General features: G+C 39.2%; 1 protein-coding gene across 1 annotated transcript in view; it reads right to left on the minus strand.

The window, feature by feature from the left end:
• LOC129251455 (uncharacterized) overlaps positions 1–27,433 on the minus strand; it is a 254,651-nt gene that overhangs the window by 171,057 nt on the left and 56,161 nt on the right. The window contains exon 2 of the mRNA XM_054890805.1: positions 21,678–21,752. The gene's annotated coding sequence lies outside the window, so the exon portion shown is untranslated. The remainder of the gene's footprint in view (positions 1–21,677; positions 21,753–27,433) is intronic.

A 27,433-nucleotide genomic window follows, 5' to 3' on the forward strand; every position in this document is an offset into this window, starting at 1 on the left:
ATCGCAGTCGACAGAGACCGCCCCGAAAAGACGCGATCGTTGTGAAAAGCGTTGGCAATGTCTCATACGCTGACATCCTGAAACGTGTGAAAACAGAGCCATGTTTACAGGAGCTTAACTCGAAAGTATACGGTGTTAAGAAAACTGCAAATGGGGACTTGCTACTGGTGCTTGAGCGATCTTCTGATCCAAACACCCAGAAGATCAACGAAGCAGTTAAAGCTGCCTTAGGAGATGTAGTGGAAGTAAGGGCACTAACTGAACTACGCCAAATCGAAATTCGTGATCTCGACGAAATCACGACGAAAGCCGAAGTCCATGAAGCTATAACTAGCCAACTCAGGGAACTAAATGTGCCTTTGTCTGCAGTTGCTAACCTGCGAAAAGCTTATGGTGGGACGCAAACGGCGACCCTTAAAGTTACACCAGAGATCGCCACTAAGCTTACAGCAGCAGGCAAAAGACGGATTGGCCTAGTCATCTGCCGTATTAGAGAAAAACTTGACCCGAAAAGGTGCTTCAAGTGCATGGAGTACGGGCATGTCGCAGCGAGATGCAAAAGTACGGACGACTTCACCAAGTCCTGCTTTAAATGCGGCAGCAAAGATCACCAGGCAAAGAGTTGTACCCAAACAGCAAGCTGCTTAATTTGCAAAAAGAAGCAAATAAGCGACACCGCACACGCGATGACTAGTAACAAGTGCCCTTTATATCAAAGAGCACTCAAAGAAATGCGACATAAATGAGGTTTCTCCAACTGAATTTAAATCACTGCGAGAAGGCCCAAAGCCTGGTCGAACAGTCTGTACGAGAGCACAAAATAGACATTGCAATACTCAGCGAACCCTATAAATTCGGAAATGGGAATGATTGGGTATCCGACACAACAGGCAAATCGGCTATATGGAATTGTGGAATGATTAGGTCACGAATGACAAATATAAACGCAACACGTGGCTATGTACGAGCCCGTGTTGGTAAGCTGTTTGTTTACAGCTGCTATCTTCCACCTAGCTTAACCCTAGCGGAAGCAATACACGCTCTGGAAGAACTTGCACATGACATTAAACATCATAGTCCGGTCATTGTAGCTGGCGACTTTAACGCTTGGGCAGTGAACTGGGGATGCTCTCGAACCACCCCTAGAGGTAAAGCCCTTTTAGAAGCGTTCGCTATGCTTGACATAGCGCTTATGAATACCGGGAACCAGCAAACATTCCAAAGAGCAGGGAAAGGGTCAATAATCGACCTGACATTTGTTAGCTCTAGCCTTGTGAGTAGTACGAGATGGTCCCTTAGCCAGTATTACACTGGTAGTGATCACTTTGCAATACTTTGCGTTATAGGCAAACATGATAGGCCGAAGTCATGTAAATCGCACGAGGTCAGATACCGGGTTGGAACACTGGACCCGGAAGTGTTCGAGATAATGATGTCAAATTTTGCACCTACTGGAAATGCGGCTGAAAAAACTAACCAAGTCATGAGGCAACTCACTAAAGCATGTGATGCAGCTATGAGTAAAACAAGGCCTAACAAAAACCACAGAGAGCCCGTTTACTGGTGGACGGAAGAAATCTCTGCAGCCCGCGAAGAATGCAATAGAGCAAGAAGAACATATCAGCGGTCGAGAGGTACGACCAGCTTTGAAAGGAACAGACTCCTATTCAAACAAAAAAGGAAAACGCTGAAAAATGCAATTAAGAGCAGCAAACGCCAGTGCTTCCAAAAACTATGCGAAGATGCTGACAGCAACCCATGGGGATTTGCATACCAGCTGGTGATGAAAAAAACAAAAGCCTTCAAACCGCTTCCCACGACGTGCCCGGTTATTTTGCGCAACGTGGTCAAAACATTATTCCCCCAACAGCAAGGCATCGCAGCCAACGCTGCCAGCTGTATGGAGGACGATGGAAATCGATGCCTGGCCAACGCTGACGAAATTTTGCACATCTGCAAACAGATCAAAGGCAATAAGGCACCCGGACCCGATGCGATCCCGAATGAAGCTCTTAAGTTGGCAATCCAAAAGCACTCAGAAATCTTTGTGGATGTTTACAACTCCTGCTTAGAAGAATGCACATTCCCGAAAGAGTGGAAACTGCAAAAGCTAGTGCTAATACCAAAAGGGTCTAAGCCGGCGGAAGATCCCTCAGGATACCGCCCACTATGCTTACTGGACACGGCAGGGAAAATACTAGAGAGGCTAATTGTAAATCGCCTGGAAACTTCCATCGATAGTGCCGGAGGGTTATCGCCGCACCAATATGGCTTCCGTAAAACACGCTCTACCACAGATGCTGTTATAGCGGTTAAGCGCATTGCTCGCAAAGCGATTGAAGGTTCTCGCTGGCTCTACGGAGATAAAGAGTATTGCCTAGTCACAACGTTAGATGTTAAAAATGCATTTAATACAGCAAACTGGGGCAAAATCCTAAATGCACTGGAGAATTTCCGAGTCCCAGCCTACATTCGAAAAATTGTTGCAAGCTACTTCACTAACAGAGTGCTGCAATACAAAACCGACGAAGGAATGAAAAGGTACAGAGTAACCGGAGGAGTACCACAGGGGTCAGTGTTGGGCCCACTCCTCTGGAATATAATGTACGATGGAGTTTTGCGTCTCCAACTACCTCCAGGATCCCAAATCATAGGGTTTGCTGATGGCATTGCAATCGTAGTCGTTGCTAAATTCCTAAACCAGGCCGAATCGATTTGCAACCAAGCGGTCGAAATTACAAAAGATTGGCTGCGCATTAGTGGTTTAAGCCTTGCAAACCATAAAACAGAGGCAGTTCTCATCAGTAGCAGGAAAATAGTTGAAACAGCAAATCTCAGAGTAGGTGACCACGCACTAGAATCTAAGCTGTACATAAAATATCTCGGGGTAATGATTGACCACAGGTTAAACTTTAAACAGCATCTAACATACGCCAGCGATAAAGCAGCGAAGGCTGTAACTGCATTGACACGTATTATGATGAATACGAGAGGACCTAAGCAGGCTTCTAGGAAGTTGCTTAGCAGTGTGGTATCGTCTATCCTGCTATATGCGGTACCAGCCTGGGTCGAAGCAACTAACTGCAGCACATACATGAAAGGCATTAAATCGGTATACCGGTTATGTGCCCTCAGGGTGTGCTGTGCATTCCGCACAGTATCGGAAGATGCTGTATTAGTCCTCGCGGGTATGCTACCAATTAAGCTGACTGCACTAGAATTCGCCGAAATAAAAAAGCATCGAGCGGATCCGGCACAGCTGACTAACCGAAGGGCTGAACGGGAGCGAAGCATCCGTACTTGGCAGGAGGAATGGAGGAACTCCATGAACGGACGATGGACATATCGATTGATCCCGAATATCACAAGATGGATAAATCGAAAGCATGGCCAGATAGATTTCTACCTGACCCAAGTACTTAGTGGGCATGGATGCTTTAAGGCTTATCTGCATAGATTTAAGCACGAAGATGACCCGTACTGCACCTTTTGCGACAGTCTAGTTGAAGATGCAGAACATGTTTTCTTTGTCTGCCCTCGTTTCGAGCTGGAAAGAGTAGAATTGAGTGATAGGGTGGGGAAGCCAATAATGGTTAGCAACCTAGTAGATATCATGCTTGACTCAGAAGAACATTGGTCCGCTGTCAGTAACATGGCAAGGATAGTAATTACCAAGCTGCGTCGTAATGAACAACAGCGCAGATTGTTAGGTAGAGGCAATAGGCCATACCCCTTCCCGTGAAGTAGCACCTAGTAATACTTAAAGGTATAAGGAATCACCAAATTGCGTCACGCTGAACAGCAGCGCAGATTTTCAAGTAGAGGCAATAGGCCGCTCCCCTCCCAGAACTAATACTTAACGATAAGTAAATACCAAACTGCGATGTGCTGAACATCAGCGCAGATTTTCATGAAGAGGCAATAGGCCGCTCCCCCTCCCGTGTAGTACTACTTAACGGTTGTCCCGCGGGAGGGAAACGGAGCTGGGGTGGGTTTTTAGTGGGTGAGCCGAAAGGCAAGTCTCACACTTTTCGGCTTTCAATGCTTTGTGCCACCTCCATAAAAAAAAAAAAAAAAAAAAAAAAAAAAAAAAAAAAAAACATTACTTGTGCTTACACTGGGAAAGCAGCAGTAGCAATTGATGGCACTACAGTACACACAGCTCTGAAAATTTCTTTTTCCAATCTTCATCAATTGCATACTGAAGACATTTATCAATATTGAGCTTTATCCAAATACGTCAAAGTTTTAATCATTGATGAAGTCAGCATGATCAGTACGGAATTACTGGGAAGTATTGATACACGCTTGAAGCAAATAACTGGTAATTATAATACAAACTTTAGAGGATTGGACATGATCTTGATAGGAGACTTACGACAATTGCCTCCATTCTTACTCCGATTTATAAACAAGTAAAACAAAGAATCCACGTACCACTGTGGAAAGGACTTAAGTTTGGCAACTAGATGAAGTGATAAGACAAGCTCATCGGACTTTTGCATCAGTGCTGATGAAAATTGGAAATGGTGAACAACTTGACGATAACGAGATACATCTGATAGAAGCAAGGTTTTTCCAAGAAGGTTATTCAATACCAACCGATCAGTCAATGAGTATAGTTACAGGATTTTAAATTCTCCTCAAGAAAAAATAGCTTCCACTGCAACAGACATTTATACGGGATGTCATACAAATGAACAACAGGCATTTGCCCGACAAATGCTCCACAAAATGTCTCTCATCGACACTGCCGGATTGCCGTATCAGACTACTTTTGTGAAAAATGTGTACTACATGATTACGACGAACATTGATGTAGCGGATGGCTTAGCAAATGGTGCCGTTGGTAAACTAGTGCATATAGATTATGACAACGCTGGAGAAGTTAGTTTTGTATGGCTTGACTTTCCAGTATTAGTAAAACAGCAGTACCGATAGCTAGACGATCAGCTACAATACCATTAAATCACAATAAAACTATAAATGCAAAACGTACACATTTTCCTGTAGTTTGTGCATGTGCCAGTACCATACACAAATCTCAGGGCGGTACATCAGAGAACTGCAAGCGGTGGTATTTTTATGACTTGCGATCCACTCACAAAAAAAGCGGTATCAATATGTACGACCAACGCAAACTAAGCGGTGTTTGCGCTGAGCAGAACCGCAACAGAGCAGTAAATGTTCTTGTATATCGTTTGTACATCCGAGTCTTTCTTTGTTCAGTCTTTGCTTCGTTTATAACTACCGCTTGTGCGATCACTTCGGCTATGCGGTGCTGCATATGACCGCTACCGAATGACAAAAATACTGAAAACACCGCCTGCACAAATAGATCATAAGGCACAAGCAAAAGAGTACCGCTAAAAAATATCTATGCCATCGCGCGTTCACTCAATACATAAATGATTAGCACTCGAAGGAGTCCACTTTCTTATTTATGTTTTTTTATCTTTGTTTTCGTCGGCAGTGCATTAACAAAGGGCACGAATCACTCTACTTGCATATATGTATGTATATTAATGTGTGCATGTAATTATATGTTTATTTTTAAAAGATTTATATTGGCGGAGAATTCAAATTTTATTGCTGAGAAAATTTCTTTATATCTTTATACATAAGTATCTTTAGAAGTAAGTTAAAAGAAAAATTATTATTTGTTTTTGTACGATAAGTAATTTGTAAGAGAATGAATTTGGTTTTCAATTTTTATTTTAAAGTTCATTTTATTTTCTGTCATAATTAATAGTAATATACACTAATATAATAAAATAATATCACTGCTTCAATAAAGAAAAAACTTTTCATTTCAAAATACTGCTACATATGTACATATGTATAAAAATCCTTTTTTTTCGTGCGCTGCTATGAATTATACTGCAGACAATCTCACTATTTGCAAGGGATGACGACGCGGTGTTTGCGGTGTTTTCCTCATTTGACACATTTCACACGTCACACCGCTTAGCCGAAGTTGAATATACGATTGCTTTCAAATCTAACACCCGAGTATACAAGATATTCATACACTCAACAATCGCGGTAATAGCGGTATTGATCAGCACACACACCGCTCTTTTGCTTTCCGCTCAAATGCTTGCAGTTTTTCTGAAAATGTACTGTGAAGATCGAACAAAAAGAGAGCAGGTTATGCATTTGACCGTCAAGGAAATGAATGCTTGAGCTCAAATCACTTGGCGCTTGAGTATGAGTAGTGGTCTTGAAATTTTATTTGTGGAATTTTTGCGTATCAGTTATAGAAAAACAGAGTATTGAAGCGGTGTGCAAGCAGTAGCAGTACACCGCTGCAGTTCTCTGCGGTACATATTCTGAAATACATAGTCTATAAACACGATAAAAAGCAGTCACAAGCGCTAGTGTATGTCGCACTCTCACGTGTTACTTCCATTGATGGATTGTTTATAATTACACGCAATGATGGTTAGACATGGCCGGAGACCATCAACAACAATGACATCATTGCAAGCAGAATTTCGAAAACTGTCGATGAATTGTTTGGAAACTCTTGATCCACAAATGATTCAATTTATACAACAAAGAGAAGGATTTATTGTATTTCTGTGTGCCGTGCGATAAATATAAATATATGCAAATAAATATGCGAAAACATATAGGATAGCGTATTGGAAAACATCGAGTGACTGAAAGAGACTTAGTAGAAGCCCCAGGCATTTCATTGGGTAGTGTAAGCAATATATTGACTGAAGTATTGCGTTTCAGAAAGTTGTGTGCACCATGGATGCCGCATTCGCTAAAAAGCGAATTAAAACAAATTCGAGTCCGACTTTTCCAGCAACATTTACGACGCAACGCTTGTGCGTCGATTCATCACTATATATGAGACTTTGGTCTACCACCATGGTCCTAAACCCAAAAAAGAAGTTAAGAAGGTGTGTAGCTGGTTCTCTGAAACGAATTCGTGCCCAGAAATCGGCCAAGAAGTAACTAGCATCAGTTTTTTTGAGATGCAAAGGAATGTGGACTACCTGCACACCTGTAAAAAATTAATTCTGTATATTATTGTAAGCTTTTAGACCAGCTGAAGGAAAAAAATCGTGAAAAATACTACATAAAATTGCAACAACTGAAGAAAAAAATTATTTTTCATCTGGATATGCACCTTGTCATAAGAAAATTTTGACAATTGCTAAAATTATGAATTAAAGTCAGAATGGTTAGAACATCCACCCCATTCACCAGATTTAGCCCCTAGTGATATCCATCTGTTTCCAGACCTAAAAAAAAGGAATGCGTAGAAAGCGTTTTTCGTCAAATGATGAGGTCATAACAGCTGTGGAAGCGTATTGGCAGCGACAACTCCGGATTGTGTGCTGGTGCGTTATCGTGATGAAACAGAACCTTCTTATTCACCAAATGCGGCCGTGCCTAGTTCACTTTGTCAAAGAAGTCCAATAACTCGTTCTTCCTTTTTCTAAAAAATCCATGAGGATGACGTTCGCATCCTAAAAAATCGTAGCCATGATTTTTCTGGCCGATGGGACTGTCTTAGCCTTATTTGGAGGTGATTCACCGAGAGAAATCCATTGGTTGGATTGTTGCTTAGTTTCTGGTATGTAATGATGAACCCAGGTTTCATCAGCGGTGACAATTCGATGCAAAAATTCCTTCGGATGTAAAATATTAATTTGCCGTTCCGGTCGACTCACCTATGGCCTCTGTTACTTCGAGCACTTTCGTTTGTCGATCAGCGAGAATCATGTAGTGGATTTTTTGAATGATTTCCTCGGTAATCACGTCTGTCAGGTGTCCTAGTGGCTCCCCATAAAAAACGGATGTTCGCCACGTTTAAATTCGTTGAACCAATATCTAACTGTGTTCATAGGTGGTGAAACGTCCCCAAACGAACATGCACCGTCCAACTTTGTTTTTATCTCCCCGCATTTATTCCCATCCATAACTAACGATACTGCTCTTTTTCCATCTTAGCCAAGGTCACGAAACACGTCTTACCTGAATAGCTGCCAAATCCAAACTTACTTACTTACTGAACCGCCCTCGTAAAACTTCCAGCTTAGCTTCAATTACCATAGCGTTAAAGATTATTCGTTTGTAGAGTGAAATTTTATCTAGTTTCACAATATATGGATTTAATATCAATCAAAAAAATACAGCAGGAAGAACTTAACTATCTCTATAAAGAACCTTCCATTAGAAACTCCACAATTATGAAAATTTAAACTTTTGATTCTGCGTGACTGCCATTCAGTAGGATCCGGGCTTGAAACCTACCGAGGGCATAAAACACCAAATGATAGAAAAGTTTTTTCTAGTAGCAATCACCCTTGGCAGGCAATGGCTATAAATAAGCTCCTCATTAAACACTATATGCGGAAGCGGAACATCAAAATGCACACCATACATGGCCCGGCACTCGAAGAGTAACCAATTAAAAAGGCCATAAACTTAGTTTGGAAAATTACTTTTATCAATTCATAGTAAAAATGTGTGAAAAAAATACAAAATTAGGAATCAATTTACTTTTGCTCGATATGAGCACCTTTTGCTTTGACTATGACCTTGAGACAGTCCAGAAACGCATCGCAAGTTGCCCAAATGTGACTTGCAGGTATTTTGGCCTATTCGAGGACAACGGCTTTTCTTCAGCACCTCGAGACTGGTGAATCTTTTATTTCGAACTTTGCTCTCCAAAATGGCCCAAAAGAAATAATCTATGGGGTTCGCGTCTGGTGAATTTGAAAGCCATTGTGTGGACGTTATGAAGTTCGGAACGTTGTTTTTTAGCCATTCTTGGTTCACTCGAGTTTTGTGAGACGGTGCCGAGTCCTGTTGAAACGTCCATGGTCTGCTACCGAAATGTTTGTCTACTCACGGCTTCAAAGCAACCACCAGAATTCTTTCCCGATAATAAATTGATCACCTATAAACGGTGAAAAAAAAAAATGTATACAAACTTCTCTGTGCAATTAGATGAATGTAAAATTTTTTTAGCGAATGCTCTTATTTTGAGATTGTTGTGTGTTTTCTGAAGTACAAAACAAAGTATTCGTTTCAGTTCCAGCTCTTTTTAAATGCTTCGTGTAACGTTTCAAGTAGTCGCTCAACTATTATAGCCCTGCATCAGCTAGGAGCACGCAACTGCGAGATAGCACGGAAGCTTGGAATTGCACGTTCATTGGTTTCTCGTGCAATCAAACAATGTAAGGAGCTTGGTAATGAAGGTGACCATCCTGGAAGACGAAGAAAACGAACTGTCACACTTCTAACAACCGAAAAATCATCAAAAAACGAGTTCAACGAAATTCTATGGTCTCGATGAGGAAAATTACTCGTGAGACAGGCACTAATCGTGAATCAGTTCGCCTTATAGCAAAAAAAGAACTTGAACTTAAGCCTTATAAACTACAAAACGTCATTTGATCACGGATGAAAGCAAGAAAGTAAGACTCGAAAGATATCGCTCGCTCCAACGTCGGGCCGCAGGTACGGGCTGGGAAAAACTCGTTTTACGGATGAGAAGCTGTTTACCGTTGAACAAGCTCACAATCATCAAAACGACAGAAATTGGTCTACAGAAGCCCCTGTACCTTCGTCCATTGTTGAACATCGTCAAAATCCGCGATCTGTCATGGTATGGGGTGGAATTTGCGTCAGTGGCAAGACTCCTAGGATTTTCATAGACCAAGGGGTCAAAATCAATAAAACGGTTTACCGTCGGTTTACATATTAGAAGCAATTGTCCTTCCCTGGTCCCAGCAGCACTGTGGTGACGATGAGTGGACGTTTCAACAAGTCTCGGCACCAGGCCACAGAGCAAAAACAACCCAAGAGTGGTGCACAGCCAATTTCTTCTCTTTTATTACTTCCCAAGAATGGCCACCCTAATCACCGGATCTGAATCCGCTATATTACAGCGTGTGTTTTGGAAACAAGGGCCTGTGAAAACCACCGCAAAACTTTGGAGTCCCTGAAGCAAGCGTTGCGTCGAGAGTGGCATCGCATAACGGTAGACGAACCACGGCCTATATCTCAAAATTGAAACGTTTGAGCTTGTGTACTCGTGCTAAAGGTGACCACTTCGAAACTGACTGAATATAATGTTACTCAAACATTGTCTATTAAAATTTCACAATTTGTTTTGAGCTATCATTAATGATACATTTTTTTCATTAAAAAATGTTGTATACACTTATTTTTTGACTCCCTGTATATAGTATATGTACAGAGAGTAGAGCAATCGATGAGAAAAAAATATTTTAAAACCGATGATTGCTCTTTACTATTTTCGAATATTGATTGTGCTGAGAAGGTTCATCGACAAGGAATAATGTGAGTTATCGAAAATCCCCGCGGCGAAAATGTTGAATACAGATGCGATGATCGGATGCACGTATGCAATGCAGTAATGCACACCATCTCATTGACAAATCTAGTTTGCATTTTCGAATGCATGGCCGCATTTGTGGAGGGACCGTCTTCTACTTATGTATATACGAAGAAAGCACGATGCTGAAGAGCTCATCGAATAAATATAAAACATATCTACTAAAAGGTTTTTTAAGTTTTTTTTCTGAGCCCATTTGAACTTAACATGTGCAAATAAAGGTGAGTTTTCCATTTTCAATATAATTATGACGCAAAAAGCATCTGAAAAATTATAATTAATGTAGATGTAAAGATCAAGATCAAGCTCCACAATGAAAATATAAGTTGACGTCGATTATTGAATTTCGGAAATTTGTACCAGAATCCAAGTATCCTAAATTAAAAAAGGCTGCTTGTCGAATTATTTCAATATTCGGAATAACGTGCGTATTGTATGTGGATCATTTTATTCCACTTTAAAATTCGTTAAATCCAAACACCAATCAGTATTAACTATCCAGTATCTCAAAGAATTACTGAGAAGCACTGTCACCAGTTATTCATCGAATTTTAAAGAACTATCAAGAGAAATAAAGTAAATGTATTTAATTTTAACATTTTATATTCAATAAATTCAATGATATTTCTAAAAAAAATTGTTTAATATCTGTCTTGCTTACCTTTTAAATACGTATTTAATTATGGCCCTCGAAAAATTTCAAATTTTGAAAAATGGATCGAACTGCTAAGAAGCCTGGCCGCCCCTGATATATACAGCTATGGACAGAGAAATATTGCATTTATAGTCTCTCTTTATGAATTGTTATCTCTTAAAAGATGAACAGACCTTCGTACATATTATATTTGTATGCCAATATTGAGCTATGAGCCACTTCTCTCTAATATTGGACACTAAATCCGGTAAATTTGTTAATGTTTCTTCTTACCATGTTTCACTCGAAAGGCATATTATTTGGTTGGACGGCAAAATAGTGCAGTTCTACATCAGTTATTAGTTAAGGTAATTAATACTAATTTTGTCGGTAAATTCGTGTGCTTTATAACTGCAAATATAATCTAAACCGTAATTGAGCACGAAAATGGGAAGATAAACTCACTGCTCACTTGAGAAGAACATCATTTGGGAGCCGCTACTGTCGAAGAAATGCCTTTCGCAAATATCCATAGGAGCAAATACGTCATTATCTGGAAAATAATACTATTTAGGGGCGAAACTAATATTAATATGATTACTCCTGTTAGGAAGGCATTTGTTCATCGTCAAAAAGTTCCTTAAAGGCTAACTTTAAAGTTTGGAAATAATTTTATTGGAATGGTGGAGCAAGGAGTTGAAAGTTCTACAGAAGAACGCCCGTCAGCTTTTCAATAGGGCCAAGTGACCTGGAGACTGGGACTTCTATATAAATGCCTTAACGGCGTGCAATGAGGAGCTCAGAAAGCCAAAGAGAGAATCTATGAGAAGATTGAATCTCTTCACACAAATGACCTTTCTACTCTCAAGAAGGCGGACGGATGTTTTATCGAGAGTCTGGGCACTCTTTTTTTTGTTTTTGTTGTTGGGACAACTAGCAAGTGCAGCACTCAGACATTAATTAAGTCCGTTGTGCTACACTTGGATTCTCTTTTAATTTTCTTTAAATCCACCTGATCTCCGAAGAAATCTGAGTAGCTCTTGTGGTGCCAAGGAACCAAGATGGTCGCTTCTTAACACATCAGTGCCAAAGACCTCAAACCTGATTCGAGCGAAGGCGGAGCAGACGCACAGGAAGTGGTCCGCCGTCTCATCCTCTTCTTCACAAGCTGGGCAGAGTACACTGTCTGAGATGCCCAACCTGCTTAATGACAGAAAAGTTTGTGACAGTCGATCGGACATGACAGGTAGCATCAGTTTAGTCCATCTGCAGCCTCTTTCAGCCTGCCAAGCTCGCTTACCGTGGCTTTGATGGCCGCAGAAGGGAGGGGCAAAACGCTTGTCCCGAGACCCATGTTAGCATCAGACTATTATGTCTACCGACATAGTTCAGCCTGGATTTACAGGACTCGACTACCCCAGATGTGGTTGGAAGGCTGCCTAAGGCCATAAGCGCAACTTGGCTGTCGCTGCAGACACATATAGATTTGCCTCTCCATCGGTTTTCCACAACAAAGTTCATCGCTTCTTGAATTGCATGCATTCCAAGAGCAAAGTGCAGTTTTGTCCCGCTGGATTCCACGTAGACCCCAGAGCCGGAGCTATGCTCGGTTCTGGAGCCATCCGTAAAAATGCCGAAACAGTGTTTGCCGGCTCCTTTTCTGAGTTTGACCACAACTAAGCCTCTGACAGCACTTCACTGTATCTCTTTTCAAGTCCGACTCTTGATGGCATGGAGTCAAGGGGAATGGAGAAAGTCGTTGGATCGACGTCCATGCCTTCTCTGTGTTCCAATGCCGGGCAGGGGCCGTAGCCGCTCCCATTGCGTTTCAGCCTGCAGATGGCCTTCAAGGTCTCTCCTTGGATAAAAGCATCAAGTGGTGGCAAACCAATCAGAGCATCTAATGCCGGGCCTGACGTAGTCGGAAAAGCTTCGGTGCAACAGATGGCCACAGTGCGTTGTAGTCCCGATAAGGTCCTCCTGACTCCCACGAGAGAGAGTCTACTCATCCAGACCATTGATGCATAGGTGGAGATCCATACGACCTTGCTAGGAGAAAGAACCCACGTTTTCCCAAAGACACCCTTGCACTGCCAGAAACCTGTCATTGCTTTGGATGTCTTTGGAAACTCACTTTCCGGACTTTATCATCGTGGCTGAGAACGGTGAAGACATCGGGGGCATTCGGTTCCTAATGCCTACACGCAAGGAACTCTCCCTGAGCCGTAAAATCTTTACAATGAACAAAACTAAGGTGTTGATAACATACAGCCGTGTCTACTTCTTACCGGTCTTAACATATATTTTCAGGATAAGCCTGGAACTAGGCACAGTGCCTAAAAATTGGAGTAAAGCTAAGGTAGCTTTCGAAAGAAAAGCCATAAAAGCTTTACCCATAAGCTTAATAAATAATTGATCAATGCAGTAGAGATGCTTATGGTGGGGATTCGCCTCTCCATGTTGAACAATACGCTTACCGGTCAAGCAACTCGACTAAGACTGCTGTACATAGACTTGCGACAAAGATCGAAATGGCATTGGCTGGTAAAGAAATTGCCCTCTGTACATCAGTTGACACTACGGGGACCTTTGATAATGCTTCTTTCAGCTCTATTGAGGAAGGGATGGTTAGGAAGAAAATAAATAGACTAACCATAACGTGAGTTCTCACCTGCGGAAGAATAGGACAATAATCCTTGAAACTGGGTCGGGAATTTTATGTGTCAGGTCAACCAAAAGATACCCCCAAGGTGTTTTAACACTTTTATCCTTGATTAAACCTTGACCTAAGAAAATTATTTATCGTGCATCTCAAATAAGGCATTGATAGCAATACACACGTGCCAAGGGCTGTACGGTAAAACTCTGGGTCTGTGGCCAAAGATGTTGGCATGGTCATAAGACAATAATAGTGCCAATGACCAGCTACGTCTCTGTGGTATGGTGGCCAAAAGTAGACTAAATTAAAACTCAAATGACACTTAACCTTATACCTTACAAAATATCCTGTCTGTGCGTAACGGGAGCAATGCGAACTTACCCCACAACGGCTTTAGGAATGGTCACTAGACTTACTCCACTCCACCTTGTAGCCAAACGGTAGTCAGCGAAGTCTCAAGGCTTCCTAATCTATTTCATCTCAAAGAACGGAATCTTTCAGGGCATGTAAGAATTCCGGGCTCAATGCTGAACTCTCCGTGCCTTTGACAAGATGGAAAGAAAACTAGAATTCTCCAATAATTTCCAGTTGGTCATCCGTGATCGCTCAGCATGGAGAAACATTGAAATGAACTCGCTGACACTTTAGCGAAAAATAGTGCACACACTCCCTTCAATAGTAATGAACTTTTCTGCGGGGTAAACAAGAGCTTTTAAAGTGACTTTTTACGTGAGCGGGACCAACGAGGTTTAACCAAGTACTTGAGAGCCCAAACGGGCATGCGGCAATCGGTGTTAATGCTGGTTCCTAAGCATATATATATATGTATATATATATATATGGGGCATTCTTTCTCAACGGGAGACCCCTATCTATCCAAAAATGTTTTTGACCTAGAGAGTTCTAATAGGGCTTAAAATTTAGCTCTTTTTATCTACTTTTCAATACAGAGCGGCCAAAAACGAAATTCAAGATGGCTCATTTAATATGGCTAAAAATGTAATCAAAATTCATTAAATTCATTCTAATAACCTATACCAAAAAAATTCATTTCAACGGAAAGAGTTGTACGAGGTCTCAAAATTTAGCTAATAAAGTTTACTTTAAAATACAAAATGAAAAATTTTAAAATCCAAGATGGCGGCCACAACATGGCGGCTAATTTTTTAAAACTACTCAAATCCACTTAAAATGTATAATATTACTCGGGGGTTTTTTGGGTCGCTGATTACAAATCTGCTGTTAGATTTCCAAATTTCAAAATGGCGGATCCAATATGGCGGACGGATTTTTGAAAAAACTCATGAATTCGCATGAAACTCGTTACTCAGGGGGTTAAGTGGATTTGAGTAGTTTTAAAAAATTAGCCGCCATGTTGTGGCCGCCATCTTGCATTTTAAAATTTTTCATTTTGTATTTTAAAGTAAACTTTATTAGCTAAATTTTGAGACCTCGTACAACTCTTTCCGTTGAAATGAATTTTTTTGGTATAGATTATTAGAATGAATTTAATGAATTTTGATTACATTTTTAGCCATATTAAATGAGCCATCTTGAATTTCGTTTTTGGCCACTCTGTATTGAAAAGTAGATAAAAAGAGCTAAATTTTAAGCCCTATTAGAACTCTCTAGGTCAAAAACATTTTTGGATAGATAGGGGTCTCCCGTTGAGAAAGAATGCCCCATATATATGTATATATATATATATATATATATATAACTGGCGCGTACACCCTTTTTGGGTGTTTGGCCGAGCTCCTCCTCCTATTTGTGGTGTGCGTCTTGATGTTGTTCCACAAATGGAGGGAGCTACAGTTTTAAGCCGACTCCGAACGGCAGATATTTTTATGAGGAGCTTTTTCATGGCAAAAATACACTCGAAAGTTCGCCATTGCCTGCCGGGGGGCGACCGCTATTGGAAACTTTTTTTTCTTAATTTTGGTGTTTCACCGAGATTCGAACCGACGTTCCCTCGGTGAATTGCGAATGGTAGTCACGCACCAACCCCTAAATAAACGAAGTCCTTTACAACCTCGAAATCATAACTGTCAACAGTGACATGGGTGCCGATACGCGAGTGCGCCGACTGTTTGTTTGAAGACAGGAGGTAATTCGTTTTGTCCTCGTTCACCACCAGACCCATTCGTTTTTCCTCTTTGTCCAGTTTGGAGAAGGCAGAACTAACAGCGCGGTTGTTAAGGCCGTTGATATCGATATCATCGACATACGCCAACAATTGTACGCTCTTATAAAATATTGTGCCTGAGCGATTAAGCTCTGCGGCTCGTACGATCCTCTCCAACATCAAGTTAAAGAAGTCACACGACAGCGAGTCACCCTGTCTGAAACCTCGTTTGGTATCAAACGGCTCAGAGAGGTCCTTCCCAATTCTGCCGGCGCTGCTGGTGTTGAGCAACGTTATCTTGTATAGCCGTATTAGTTTTGTGGGGATACCAAATTCAGACATCGCGGCATACAGGTAACTCCTTTTCGTACTGCCGAATGCAGCTTTGAAGTCGACGAAAAGATGGTATGTGTCGATTTTCCTTTCATGGGTCTTTTCCAAGTTTTGGCGTATTGTGAGTATTTGGTCGGTGGTAGAATTTTCAGGTCTAAAGCCACACTGATAAGGTCCAATCAGTTGGTTGACAGTGGGCTTCAGCCTTTCACACAATACACTCGCTAGAACCTTATAGGCGATATTAAGAAGACTAATCCCGCGGTAATTGGCACAGATTGCAGGATTGGCCTTCTTATGGATTGGGCAGAGCACACTTAAATTCCAATCGGCAGTCATGCTTTCATCCGACCATATTTTGCATAGAAGCTGATGCATGAACCTTACCAGCTCCTCGCCGCCACCTTCGAATAGCTCAGCCGGTAGTACGTCGGCGGCCGCGGCTTTTTTGTTCTTAAGCCGCGTTATCGCTATTCTCACCTCGTCATGATCGGGTAGCGGAACGACAATTCCGTCGTCAACGATTGTGGTATCGGGATCTTCACATTCTCTGTAATACGCGCAGCTTGCAGTATGGTCCCATATGTAGAAGTCCTCGCAAGTGGGGAAAGTTACTGATCGCCATTCACTTGGAAGTGGCCAGGACGATTCTTCTGCACATGGTTCAAGCAGCTCACAACTCCCGGGACTAGCCTAAGTATCCTCTGTGTAGCTCCGAACACCCGTTCGGGAGTGAACTAAAGTGAGAAGGTGAAACATTCCAAGATAGCTGGTTGTGCGCTGGGTTTGGGACCCGCCACTTAAAAACCTCCCGCAATGAAAACATACACAAAGCCTGGGATGTAAACTCAATTACCTTAAGAAAAAAATTGGTGTGGTAGAAAACGATTTTTGTAGACTCTGTAAAGAGAGAAGTAACTAATTTCTGCTTTTTCACAGATCGATGAAAGTGTACCTACTATTTCGATAGCCGTTTTAAAATGTTATAAATTACGATTTTTCGAACTCCTTATAATTGAAGATATTGAATTGTTTCAAATAAAAAAACAGATTTTTCCAAAAATAACTGTATTACTAGGTCATCCAGTAAAAGTAATCATGATTATATTATATGTTATTGTGGAGAAGTACGCTATTTTTCTGTCCATAACTCTATATACTATATCCAAGTGACACTTACACCCTTCATTGGGTATTTGGCTGAGCTCCTATTCCTAATTGTGGTGTACGTCTTTATGATTTTTCCGCAAATAGAGGGGCCTACAGTTTTATGCCGTCTCGGAACGGTAAAAATGGATATTTGGCATAATTTTCCATCATTTGGTGTTTCAAGCCTTGTCTTTCGAACCAGATACTACTAATACACATGTATATGTATGTCAATGAGTCCAAACGTGGCTTTTTTGCTCCATAGTTTTCGTGCTTACTAAGTTGTAACTATATATTTTAACAATATATAGTTGGAAAATGACTCTTTTTTAAAAAAAGCAATAGGTATTTCAATAAAATCATCAAGTGCGCTGTGTGGACTAAAGATTGATCGCAACCAAGCCAAAATTCGGTGTGCTCGGTGCAGTGAACTTTTCATTTGAGCTGTGAGGGCATTTCTCCTGCTGATATGGAGTTTTTGGAGCTCCAATCAAAAATTCTTTGGTGTCAATTGTGCTGCTATCTATCGGAGATCTATCCGCTTTCCTCCTCCGTCAGCTTGTAATGAACAGAGCGCATTATTTACTGATACGTCGTCAACAAATACGCTCGCATCAACGAATTTGAGTCCGAATTTCTCACCGCAACAAAAAGTGCCTGAATCAGTCCCTGAAAATAAATCTGAAGTCAACCTACAAAGAGTTCTTACAGAAATCGGTGCTCTTCAATCAGATACTCTTCGTCCTTTCGCTGCAATTAGTTCTCTTCAACCGGATAAGCAGTTATTGCTTCCAAAAATATTGGAACTGTCTGCAGACATTAAACTAATGCGAAAACATCAAACGGATGATGACTGCTCTGCTCTTGTGCAACTTAGTGCTGAGGTGAAAGACCTTCGAGTTTGTGTTCTTGCTTATGATTCTTGCTTATATTGTCAAGCAAAGAAATGAGATCCTCTATCACCAGTGCCTGATAGTTCCACCATCACGTTGGCCGAATCGACTCATCAGTATAATGCAGATGTCACTATGCAAGAGCGATACACTGCGAAATTAGTTACCTCAACTTATGCAGATGTTCTCCAAGGCGAATTGAGTATTAAAAAACTGCACTATTAAAAAACAGTTACTTTATTTTTTACGATTTTAACAAGTCTGACGACAACTCCCTTCGCAACACAAAACAAGCGAACAAAACAAAAAAAAGGAGGATAACATACAGCCATGGTCATATAAATAGCACATTTAGACTTTAAAAGCAAAGAGTTGAACACGTTTTTAAGATATCAGGGCTCTGCGCCCGCCAATCCAGTACATTAATTTTTTCTCTTCTGAGCCATTGCTTCACTGTCTTTGCAGTATGCTTTGGATCATTGTCCTGCATTAATGTCAAATTTAATGGCATAAACTCAAACACAAATGGCTCCATTTTATTCTGGAGTATATCCAGATACTGAAATCTATCCATTTTACCAACACGCGAACTATTGGCCCAACACCATGCCGGGAAAAGGCTCCCCAAACTATGATGCTTCCTCCGCCGTGTTTAATCGTCCTTTTTGTGAACCTAGGATTTAGCGCGTGATTTTTTGTAGGACGTACAATAGTTTTCCCATCTGGTTACATCCTATTTATTTTGGTTTCGTCGGTCTTACGTTTTTCCAAAATTGAACAGATTTGTCTCTGTGGACTTTTGCTAAGGAAAGTCGGTGTTTGATATGTCTTTTTGAGAGGAGTGGTTTTTTCTGCTTATGCGACTACACAACTGGGCTTTATTCGCCTTTCTTCAAGCTTTCTGGACATCTGTATACCAGATTCAGCTATTTCTACATAGCTTTATCCGTTTTGATGTTTTGCACGTCCTATTTTTAGTAATTACTTTAAAATTTTATTTAAGAAACAAAAAATTATACTAAAAATCGCTGAAACAATATTAAAGTCTTACTCACCGCTGCACAAGTCAAAATGTGTTATTTTTGTGTCCACTTCAAAACAGCAATAAGCATAAATAAAATAGGACGCTAAAAACTCCATCAAAAAAAAAAACAGTAAATTCCTCGCATATATATAAGCTTAATAACAGTAATAAATGTAAAGAAACCAATTTATGGTATTTGATTAAACCAAAGTTCATACTAAAAACTTAACTTAACATATAATATAAGGTTCACACTTATGCTATTAATCTGTCCATGGCTGCATACATGTGAGATTTAAAATAAACAAACTAATGAAAACGAAGTCCAGTGTGTTAAATTGTGAAAGCACAAATTAGTAGGAAGCCTCCAAATACAGTCTGTTTGCGTTTTTATGTTGAAGACGCCGTGGCAAGAAAGTATGTACTCCGACTGTACGACCGTTCGGGTTATTTCTGAGAAAGTCTCTAAAATCTCTGCGGACTGAGAACTAAGCTTTAGGCTCTATTTAATTTCAGTGCCCACTTGGACTATGGTTCTCGCTAGTTAACTGTTGATGATATTTCGGATGGTATTCAGATAGATTATCATCATTTTTTGTGAAATAAATTTACGAATCTTGCCTATCCACTTCTGCTAATTTTCAATATATTCCAAGCTGGTAATAAAAACGATATCGCCAACTATTTCAACAGTTTGGAAGCTCTTTGACTACATTATAAATGAAAAATGATATTGCTATTCGCTATAAAACGTAAAATATCATTGATCAGCATGGTTTTATGGTTGGTAGGTCAACTGTCACTAATCTTGTTGCTTTTTTTCAGATTTTTGTACGTCTGCTTTCAATAACACGGTGCTACAAAATAAAAAAAAATTGAAAGAACTCTTCAACTGATAAAGTGCACGTTTTAGGTCAAGTCCACTACAATACAAAACTGTGTTTAGAAAATTCAAAACACCCTAAAATTTTTTATTTATTGTTAAAAAACCGATTTATGGTGGTTTTGATTTACTTCATCACATAACTAACCCATTTTTCAACCGATTTTTCATTTCAATATGGTCTTGGGAAGGGGAGTGTATGTGCGTTATGAATGTATATAATTCTAAGATTGAACGATTGACATTCAAAAGAAATGTTCAATAACAAGCTCTGATTTGCGCAATTTTTCCACGTTTTTTTCAATGTGATGCAATTTTTTGGCCACTATTCTCCAACGGGCACCACAAATATATATATTTTTTTAAACTCCAATAAAATGTGCTCGAAATAAGCTATTTTTCATCTTCATACATTGAAAACTGTAAAAGTTACGATTTAAAATAAACAGTTTTTTCCACATTTTTAAAAATCCAGCTGAACCGAGACTGCGAGAGAATACCGCATGACCGATAGTGCTTTACTGCTCATTGTGACTAATTTTGAAAGACAGCAATAAGTTTACATAACTATGAATACATCTAACATCATTCAAATCAAAACTCATTATAACCCAAGCTTGCCTAATCCAAACTGACCAACCGTAGCTTGCATAACACAGCAGAACCGTTTGCAATGTGCTGGTAAGCATGCACAATTTAATGAGTGTGAAAAATCATCATTCTTGAATGATCAAGACCTATGAAAACTTAGCATAAGTGCATCTAACCTAACCTTACGTAACCTTATTTACACAATATAATATAAGTTATTCAACCTAATATACACAATATAATATAAGTCATTCAAGGTTACGTCGAGTTTGGATAGGTTTGCATTGCAAACTATTCAAAATAACTTCCTTTTGCAATGCAGAAAAGCAGCACCACGGGTTCGATTGTCTCACATTGTGTACGGTTGGATTGATTTTGATAACGTTAGGTTAGGTGAAGTAAGTAATACTACGTCCGGGTAAGTCAGAAAATTGCAGAAGTAAGTCAGCAAATTACGTTACTTTTTACGTTATTATTATTATTTTATTTTTTTTTTTGACGTTATAATATTCTTCTACGGTCTCTGTTCAACTCGAGAACGCTCTGTTTTTATTTTATTTCTACTTGGAAAATTTCTTATCAATTTTGATGAAATAATACTAGCTAGATTCGGAAGGGACAGAGGTATGAGTAAATATACACTAAGTATTCACGTATTTTAAGAATAATAACGGAGAATCGCATTAAATTTGCAAATATGAAAGTAATGAACAAAACTTTCAGTTTACAGATTTTTTTGTTGAACAAAAAAAAATCTGCTACTTTGACACATTTTGATCGATTTTTGAAATTAAATGCTTCTTACGTTCGGAATAGACACAGCTATAAGACTTTCTACTAATAAATAAACCCTTCATTTCAATATTATCGACAACATCTCGTTAAACTCGGAAAAATTGGAAAAATTTACTACAATTTAAGTTTTGTGTTGAAAAATCAGTGGTTATTTTTGCTTAGCGTGAAAAATAGAAAACATACGTCAGAGTGACTAACATTTACCTCAACAAAACTGTTTCAAGATTGGAAATCGGATAAAATGCAGACGAGCTACGAATTTTTAAGTGGCGGAAAACACTGAAACGATACGATAAATAAAAAATTTGAGAGTGTTAAAAATTTTTTGAAGTTGGTGCTGTTTATATAGATTTTCCCTAGGCTTTTGATAAAATCTGTTCCCAAATCTTAATCTCAAAACTAGTAAGTTTTGGGTTTCTCCATACTTTTCTTAAATGTATAAACAAGCATGTCGGTCCTTTTCAATCATAAATGTGTAGTTATTGTCGATAATGTATCTTCTATCCTTTTATTGCCTCTTCCGGTGTCCCGCAAGGCAGCATTTTGGGCCCTTTGTTCTTTGCAATTTTTATTAATGAGATATCTGAATATTTCCATTTCTCTGAATATTTTTTATATGCATACGACTTAAAAATTTTTAAGACTGTACTAAACCTCTCTGATTCATACAATCTTCAATCAGAACTCTACAACGTTGTGGCCTGGTGTGATAGGAATCTACTTTCACTAAATATTAAAAAATCTTCTCATGTGTCATTTTCTAAGTCAAAGGAATTAATCTCTACTTTATATTTTATAAAGAACTCGCGAACTCTCTACTTTATATTTTATAAAGAACTATGCTCTTAATGAAATTACTGATTAAGGAGTAATATTTGACTCCACTTTTCAGTTTCTTAGTCATTTGAATTTTGTCATCGCCAAATCGTATTCTACACTTGCTCTTATTCGGCGATTTTACGGATCGTTTTGCACTCAGATCTTTGAACTTCACTGATCCGTCTCCCTCATATAATGCAAATTTAAAATCGTTACAAAGTAGAGGAAGTATACTTTCACTCTGCTTTTTTTTCGATATTATAAACGAAACAGTTGACTCACCTTTACTCTTATATCGCATTAATTTTCACATATCTCCAAAAAATCTTCAGAGTAATGATTTATTTTTCCTAGAGCGGAGTAGAACTGTTTATGCCACGAAAGCACCTTTAATTAAAATATTGAATGAGTTTAATCAGATTTCAAGTTCTTTGGCTTTTGATTTATCTCTATCTAAATATGAGGCCGCCGTAGCCAAATTGTTAGTGCGTGACTACCATTCGGAGTTCAGAGAGAACGTAGGTTCGAATCTCGGTGAAACATCAAAAAGGAAAAAAGATTTTTCTAATAGCGCTCGCCCCTCGGCAAGCAATGGAAAACCTCCGAGTGTATTTCTGCCTTCAAAAAACTCCTCATAAAAAATATCTGCCGTTCGGAGTCGTCTTGAAACTGAAGGTCCCTCCATTTGTGGAACAACATCAAGACGCACGCCACAAATAGGAGGAGGAGCTTGGGCAAGCACCCTAAAATGGGTGTACTCGCCAATCATATATATATACAATATATATATATGAGTTCAAATTATTACTCAATGAAATTTTTAAATAGTAACGAAACATTTATATACATATATGTACGATACACATATATGCCTCTTTTTTTCGCCAAGCGTTAGCAAGATGCGCATAGGTGATGGAACTGTTATAAATGAACATATGTTGGCGGGAATAGAACTGCCTTTAATTACATGTGTTTGTACGACAGTGAGTTATACCAGTCTAATGAGCTATAGCCATACTCGCTAGCGGCGAATCTTGTTCCATAATTTCGCCAAGGAACATTGTTAGTTCTATGTAGTCTGTATACGTTGTATTTCTAGGCTTTCTAAGTGAATAAATAAATAAGAGTATATCCATTAGAGTGTCCCAAAAAAATTAAAGTGTTTTTTTTTAACTCTTATCCTCTTATTTTGTTTGAATGGTCTCAAAACATCTAAAAATAAAGTTTCGTCTATTTAGAATCACGGCAACCCGTTCCGAGTTGCGCGGAAACCTAACGGTACTTGTATAGTTCGGCGCGCGCGAGCTGTCGGCGTGTAATTACTTGTTTGTTTTATTAGTAATCGCGTTTTTTTTCGTGTAGTCAACATGTCAGTGGAGTTACGAAGTTCCAAAAAGGAGATATTTTTAATAGGGGACGTAAAACATCAAATTACCGGTTCTAGACTTCCCTCAAACGGGCAAGTACTGGCAGTTTTGTTCTATAATATTCGTGAAGTGAACTTAAGTGTCAATGAAAGTGCAAATCTCACAATTCGTGAGTGTATTATTTATTGGGAAAAGGCACGTATACCGACCAGATCAATATCTAACTGTGTTAAGAAACTAGTTAACTTATACCAAGTTTGGAGAGAATTGCAAAAAATTGCAAAAAAAACTCAAGAAATGTTTGAACAGCGTCGACGGGAGTTCGTTTCAAACTTAAACCATTTGTGTGACATCGCACATGCCAATGCTCTTCAATCGATTAAAATAAATGAAGATAAGATCTTCTTGCAGCGCCAAAGAGAACCAGGTCGGCCCGGTCACTTAGCCGGAGTGGACAAAAAACTAACAAAAAAAGAGGAAAGGACGCGCCTTAGAATCATCGAGGAGGAAAAGCGACGTGCTAAAAATGTTTCATCCTTAGCACCATCAACATCATTTTGCGAACCACCACTAGAAAAGTCATCTTCTGATTCTGAAATAATAGAATTAGAAGAAAATAGGCCCAGCGCAAGAGAAGCCTCCTCTCAGCCCGATAAAACTTCTATGCGGAAAAATATCATAACTCCCAAGTTAGTTGCCGCATTAGACAGGTGTCAGTTAAGTGTGAGGGATTCTGTCTTTATAATTGAAGCTACTATTGAGTCTCTGGGGCACAATACGGATGAATTCCCTATAAGCAAGTCCTCCATCCATAGAGTTCGTACGGAAATGCGAAAAGAACGGGCTGAAGCTATAAAAATTGATTTTCAAGACAAGGTTCCGGGCATGGTAACTGTCCACTGGGACGGAAAACTGTTGCCAGCTTTAGATTCACGTAAAAGTAAAGAAGAGAACGTCTACCGATAGTTATTACGTACGATAATAAAGAACAAATTATTGCTGTTCCTAAATTGGATAGCTTGACAGGAAGGGAACAGGCAGACGCAGTTTGGGATGCTATTACGAACTCGAACCTTGAAGACAAAGCGCAGATTCTCTGTTGTGATACTACTGCTTCTAACACAGCCCGCATAAATGGAGCATGTGTGCTTCTCGAACACAAACTGGGTAGCGAAGTGCTTATTTTTGCTTGCCGTCATCACATTTACGAATTAGTACTTAAAAGCGTGTTTGAAGCGAAAATCAGTCAAGTAACTAAAAGCCCAGATATCCCATTATTCAAGAAATTCCGAGAAAACTGGAAAAATATCGATCCCGAGAAAAAACAAAGCTGTACAGAAAAGCTATCTTGTTTTAATGTTTCGGAAATTGACAAGCTGCTAGAATTCTACAAAACTGAATTAACCAAAGAAATCGTTAGAGATGACTATCGCGAATTAACTGAGCTTTCAATTATATTTCTTGGCGGAGATTCAGAGAAGAAATATAAGATTCGGCCTCCAGGTGCTATGCATCAGGCTCGATGGATGGCGAGAGCCATTTATTCATTAAAAATATCGTTACTTAGCTCTCAATTCAGAATTTCAAACAAGGATAAGGCAGCTCTGTTGGACGTATGTCTGTTCATCGTGACATCTTACGTAAAACCCTGGTTCCAATGTATTTTACCAGTAAAGTCGCCGTATCAGGATTTGTGTTTATTGAAGGCCATGAAAAATTACGAAACAATAGACGAAAGCATTTCAAAAGCAGCTTTGCAGAAGTTTTGCGAGCATTTGTGGTATTTGACAGATGAAGTATCTATTCTGGCTTTATTTGATGATGATGTCGATCTAGAAACTAAAGTAAAAATGATTGTTAACTTAACTAGAGAAAAACCCTACAGCCCTTAATAAACGTTACATTGCACTGTGGCCCACTTTTTGGTACGTTAATTAAGCTTTGATTTTGTTCTATGACTAAGTTTGCTAATAGGTATAATTGATAACTGATCTATTTGTTTCAATTTCAGAGAGAAACATTGAAGACTTCGCCTCTGTCAAAAGCAAGTTCCTGTTTAATCGACTCCAGATTGCCGACAGTTTTTTGAACAAGTGCCCCTCTTCGTGGTCAAATGATGATTCGTTTCTACTGGCTAAATAGAAGCTGCTAGGACTGAAAGCAGTTAATGATACGGCAGAAAGAGCGGTTAAGTTAATGCAAGACTTCCATGGTTTGATCACTGTTCAAGAGGAGCAAAAACAATTTTTATTACGTTGCCTACAAGAACACAGACAGGTATATCCCGACTGTAAAAAGCAAACTTTGAAAAGAAAATTCGATGATTGATGTCCCTTTTATAACAAAAAGAAAATAAATACGAAATATGTGTTTTATTTTTATTTATTTAATTAATCTAAAAATTCTATTAAACTTTTCTCTATTGTGAGCCTATAGCTTTCATACAAACTTTTGGAAAAAAATAAAGGGTATGCGTACTGAAATTCCGAAAAAAAAATTCCCCCTTGCAGCCTGGGACACCCTAATATCCATTACAAAAAAAATGTGGTTTGAGTCTAACCTCGCTATCTTTGTAAGCCAGCAATAAGCATTTTGAATACAATCTCGTTTACTTTGTGAACTGGTAAACGAACACCTGAAAATACCTTGTATTCATTGTAAGCTGGTAAAATACGGCTTGAACATAACTTCGTCCACTTCATAAGCCAATACATAGTCTCAATTGAATTCCGATTACATTGTGTACTTATAGAAAATTATCAAAAATTGTAATAAATGGGTTCACATTAATAATACGATAATTATTAATTTAAATTCCATTGAATTCAGATTAGGTAATATATTTAGTAAATTTATTTAATATTTTTACATATTACATACATAATTTATATTACATTGACGTATCCAGTTGCTGCCAGTTGAATTTGAAATTTGAAAAGGTCAAGCCAAGGAGCACCGGGAGATTTGGTGGCTCCTAAAACACTCAGGCTAAAAACCCCATTGTATTTAAAGCTCTGGAAAGGGGTTGATAGTCAAGGAGGGAAGGAGAACACATAATGATACCGACCATCACCCGAATGTCTTTTCCTTCTAAGTTTTAGTAAAAAGTTTGACAGTTTTCTGTTCGGACTTGTCACAAAACACTTTGCAGTTCTGCAGCGTTCTAGACCGGACCATCGTTCTTTATGTAGATTGCCTACATAATCGCTGTGGGGGCACCGCTATTCCACGGTTGGCCAATTGGTCAGCGATTTCGTTTCCTTGAACACCGGAGTGTCCTGGAACCCATATAAGTAAAAGCGACAGAATTGAACTTCTTCTTACATTCTTGAACAATCTTTGTATGAACCATCAGGTTTTCGAATGGAACACAGCCTTACTGATCGGTCTAGATGAAGGACCTTACAAAGTCTCGCTGTTTCCCTCATTTCTTCGACGTTATTGCAGAAATTTCTATAGGACTCAAGTTTGGCTTTCCGTACTTTTTGAAGTGAAAACTTCTTTAGAATCGTTGGGAGTGATTTGAGAAAAAGTGAAACGAAAAAAGCGACACTCTTGGCTACGAATATTACATATAAACGTTGCGACGAACTAAATAACTTTTAGGCCAGCGCCGACAGCATGGCGCGATAGCCGAGCGGCTAGCAATGTGAGCTTCCGATCCAAAATTCTTGGTTCGAATCACAAGAAAAAAAATTTTTTTATACAGTTATTTTATTTTATTTTATGATATATTTATGAGGAGCTTTTTTTCATGGCAGAAATACACTCGGT

The sequence above is a fragment of the Anastrepha obliqua genome, unplaced genomic scaffold, assembly GCF_027943255.1.
Source record: "Anastrepha obliqua isolate idAnaObli1 unplaced genomic scaffold, idAnaObli1_1.0 ptg000020l, whole genome shotgun sequence".
NCBI classification, from domain to species: Eukaryota; Metazoa; Arthropoda; class Insecta; order Diptera; family Tephritidae; genus Anastrepha; species Anastrepha obliqua.